Source organism: Crocodylus porosus, unplaced genomic scaffold, assembly GCF_001723895.1.
Source record: "Crocodylus porosus isolate Cpor-Errol unplaced genomic scaffold, CroPor_comp1, whole genome shotgun sequence".
NCBI classification, from domain to species: Eukaryota; Metazoa; Chordata; order Crocodylia; family Crocodylidae; genus Crocodylus; species Crocodylus porosus.
Window position 1 is genome coordinate 186,401,916 of NW_017728886.1, and position 4,495 is coordinate 186,406,410.

Here is a 4,495-nt window from a genome sequence, read left to right on the forward strand (position 1 = left end):
AGAGGAGGCGGGGAGGCCCCTCGCTCCCTGTCTCGCTGGCGGAGCGGAGCGGCCGGCTCCCCGCGCGTACAGCCCAGCCCACCCCAGCCCGGGCGGTCGCGGCCTTTCCTCCTCGACCCAGCGACTCGAGCAGCTGCAGGTGAGGCCCCGCTCCCCGGGGCCGCGGCGGCGCTAGGCCCCGCACCCCGCTCTCCCCATCCTCCTGCGGGGGCGCCTGGCTCTGAGGAAAGTTTGCGGGGAACTTTTTTTGGGGGGTGCGGGGCGCGGCGGCCCCATCTCGCATGGGGGACGGGGGGGCCGCGCCACCCGCCTGGGCTGAGGGAAGCCGCCGCGCCTCCTCGCTTTGTGCGCGCGGGGTGGGGGCCCAGCTGCGTGTTCCTCCCGGCTCCCTGCCACCCTCGCCTGAGGCGAGCTTTGCCCTTTGCCTCTCTGCCCCTCCCCTCCCCTCCCCCCCTTTTTGGTCTGTCGTCTTCCGTGGCTTGTGCTTGGTGCGGGTTTCAGGACTGGAAGGCACTGGCACAGGCTACTCTGAGAAGCTGTGGTATTTCCATCCTTGGAGGTTTTTAAGACAAAGCCTTGGCGGGGATGGTGCGGTGGGGGCTGGTCCTGTTTGTAGCTGGGGAGGGGGGCGTATTGATGCCCTGCTGAGGTCCCTTCCTGCCCTCATGTGATGGGTTTAGGCCTCTCTGCAAAACCATGGTGGTTTGTCCCAGCAGCGCTGAAAAAGGTAGATATCAGGAAAATGCATTTTTCCAGTTCTCTGTACCCTGGTGTCCCTGCTTTCCTCCGGTAATGCATCTGTGCTGTCCTCTGTTCTCGCTGTGGTGACTTGTATCCGAGAGGCAGGGCATCTCTGCAGGACTGTGCCTTTTCTCTGACCAGCCGCCTGGTTGGGATAGTTAGACAAGCTTTCGAAGGCAAGAGATCTCATAATGTGGATGTTCATTGGGGGCGCGGTGACTCTTACAGGTTTACATTTGCAGTAGTTGCCCTTCTTTGAGTCTGCTTGAGTTTGAAAAAAAATCAGGTGGAGAAAGCGTAGGCCCTCAGTCCTGTGGAGACATGTACTTGACTTTGCACCTTGTGAGTAGTCATGTATTGATGCATGGTCCATCAGGTTCTGCACAGGGCTGAATACCAGCAGGCTATAGGCTTAGGCAACAAATGCATACCGTTGTATTTATTTTGGTAATTCCAGCTCCATGTGTTTTGTGTACTGGGGATATGGACCATTTTGCTTTGTTTTGGTAGAGTAGAATATTATTCTAGAGAGTGACTTATTCAGATATACCATGCTAATTAAATATTAGGCAAGTTGTTCCTTTTTAGGGTACTACTTCCCCCAAGTTCTGTAACTTAACATAGTGCTTTTTCATACATTCTTCACATTTTGTAAATTCAAAAATGACTCCTTTAGTTAACAGTATAACTTGGATCTCAGTCTTGCAAAAGCTTAAGCATACGTGTAACTTCATGTAAAAGTAGCGTCCAGTGAGTCCACATTCACAAAACTGAGCAGGGATGTTAAGTTTTGCAGAGTCAGGGCCTTAGTACTAACGAGACAGTATTTGCAACATGAATGAAGTATAATACACAGATCAGAAGGGATTATTTTTCTCCCCAAAGCAAAAGACTACAGTAAACAGGTTTACAAAAGGTGGGGGAAAAAGCCTGGGATAAAAGGCAGAAAGTGATTGTTATGTGTCTTTGGCTGTTGGTTTTCATAACTTTTCATCAATTTAGGCCCAGATCCTGTTTTCACAGTCCCTTCAGCGGGAACACAGTTAGTCCTTAAACACCTTTAATTCTTATTTCTTACAATAAAGTGGAATTTATTCAATTATATTTGCATAATATTGTCTACCAAAATGGGATTTTGGCTTCTAAGGGAAAAATGTGTGTGTATAAAAATATACATTTGAACTGTCAGATTATCTTATGTATGGTATATAGCTAGGGTAACTATAATAATTTGAGAGAAATCTAGAGTGGGGGTGGGAAATGCCCACACCACAACCCCCAACCCCACAGCTCCCAGGAGCGGGGCCATGCAGGACAGCATGGTATGTACACACATGCCCACACCCACCCCCATCTCCTGCTGCAGCTCCTTCCCCTTTCCTCCCCACCCCAAGTCTACTGCTAAAGTGACACCTTTTGTAGCTCAGAGGAGTCCAGACCAGGGAGCAGCCCACTGGCAATTTGCTCCTTGGAGAAAATTGAAGCAAAAGTTCCATGTTGGTGCAAACCTGCCCACATGTGCCTGGCTTCTGAGTCAGGAGGCAAGCAGGAGGGTCTGCACAAATCTGGGATTTTTGCTTCAGTTTTCTGCAGTGACTGGGACGCTGAGATAGCCTCTGAAATCTGGAACTATCCTGGCCAATACAAGACATGCGGTCACCCTATATATAGCTCAGAAAAAATACTGCTTTTGCAGGGGTGTAGTATGTTAAAAGGCACTAAGTTAAAGTAGTTAGTCAGATGCCAGTTTTCTACCTGCCATGTCATGCACCAAAATAATGTAAAATAACAACAGAGTTTATTCCTCTAACACACCAGGAGGGCTTTGAGTGTATTGTTACCCATATTCATGTAACAGAACAAACAATACAATGTTTTATGCTCTAGAATAGAACCTTCTTTATGTTGATAATCAATATACTTCCAGCATCTCCAAGAGAGTAAATCAAAACTATTCATTGTGTTCCACTGTGGTAAATGTGTGTTGTCACGTGACTAGTGTGCAAATGTCCATTTTGTGACAAATGCCAGTTTATATAACCAGAGCTTGTTTTATAGTTTAAGTGGTAGCATGACTTTACTGCTCTATGTATTCTATTTGTCTGTGGACAAAAGCAAGACCTTAGCAATATATTTTCAGTCAAGTATTGCTCATGTTCAAACCACTACAAGCAAAGTATTTTCTCTTTCATCTTTGTTCCTGTGTGCTGTACTTCCATAATTTGAACACAGTTTAAACAAGCCATTTTATGTCAAGAATTTAAAAATTGGTATCAGTGCCAAAACAAACAGTGTACTATAAGAACAGTAGATTATTTTATTGACTGAGCTGAAACAAGTAACAATGTCATAGTTGTGAAAAGTGCCAAACTATCAACACTGGAGACTTAATTCACAGAGCACATTCAGCAATGACAAAAAGTTTCTCACACTACTTTGTCAGTATGATTTCTTTCTTGTGTTGAAGGTGCCATCTTTCAGTGTAAGAAGGAAAGCCATTTTTCATGTTCAAAGTTTAACATTTTTGACATCTAAATATCAACAAGGGTGCTGGTTTGCAGTGGTCTCTTTATCAAGGGGCAGTCTCTCTGCATACGCATATATTTGTATGTTTGTATACAAACCACTTCACAATTAGTATATGGTAACTACTGTGGTGAGCTGGAGCTAAACCAGTGATTTAAATCTGAAAGGTTCCAGCTGCCACCTTTGAAAGAAAATCTGGCCAAGTTCACATGTATATCTTAAATTTTGCAAAGGATAAAAGATACCGGCCACATAAAAATACCATCAGCTAATTGTAGGACACATATTAACTATATCAGATAAATTATTAATGGAGATAGCCACAATATTAAGGATTAGATCCTGTAGAAATACTGGCATGACAAAAGCACAAACTAGTATGTGAGTTGTTCCATGGAGAATAGCTGGTTGTGTTAAACTAGTGCACAACTATTTGCAAGATTAGGAGGGTAAGACATTAGTAACAGGAGGAAGGAAATTTGTTTATGTACAGATTCTTATTTCATTTAAAAAACTCTGTTCTCTCCTTGCAACTCATGTATGCATTAAAAATGTAGACAAAAGCATAACTTAAACTGACATGATATTGGAGAAACTCAGGACTTTGAAGCAATCCTTAAATAACAGTTCCCCCAGCCACCTCTTTAGTCAAAATACAAAATAGATAGCTAGGTCTTTTAGCATGCCCTCAAGGGCAACAAACTGAGCTTCAAAAAGCTGAGGGAGAAGTGGGTTCCAAAGTCAAGGGCTCTCCTCTAAGGGCTCCAGCCTTCTCCTGTACTGTGGTAGGAATCTGCAGGAACAGTGCTTCAGCAAATCTCTGCTGCTAGGCTTGAGCATGAGGTTTTGTTCTGATTTGTTTTTCTTGACTGAAGTAGTAATATGTAGTGTTACAGGATATGGTTAGAGAGTGCAGGGGAAGTAGTGACCGCTAAAACCTCAGACTAATATTATCTGTTTTTCCACTCTTGAATACTGAGAGATGCTACACAGGAAATCAGATAATTATTTTTTCCCACTTCAGTGCTGTTTTCTGTTTGCATTTTGAGTGTGCTGACAATTTGGTGGCTCTGTGATTTTTGCTGTGCATCAGTTAATATTTGCTTCACATATTTTAGATCAGTGATTCTCAGCCAGGGTGCTGGGATACTTTGGGGTTCTGACAGGTGCTTTGAAGGGAGATGGGAGGTGTGAGGAGATAAGCAAATAAGTTAAGTCTGGCTCAGGT

At 44.4% G+C, this 4,495-nt stretch overlaps 1 protein-coding gene across 1 annotated transcript in view; it reads left to right on the plus strand.

The window, feature by feature from the left end:
• The first annotated feature begins 6 nt into the window (after positions 1 to 6).
• YES1 (YES proto-oncogene 1, Src family tyrosine kinase) overlaps positions 7 to 4,495 on the plus strand; it is a 72,168-nt gene continuing 67,679 nt past the window's right edge. Inside the window, exon 1 of the mRNA XM_019546741.1 lies at positions 7 to 139. The gene's annotated coding sequence lies outside the window, so the exon portion shown is untranslated. The remainder of the gene's footprint in view (positions 140 to 4,495) is intronic.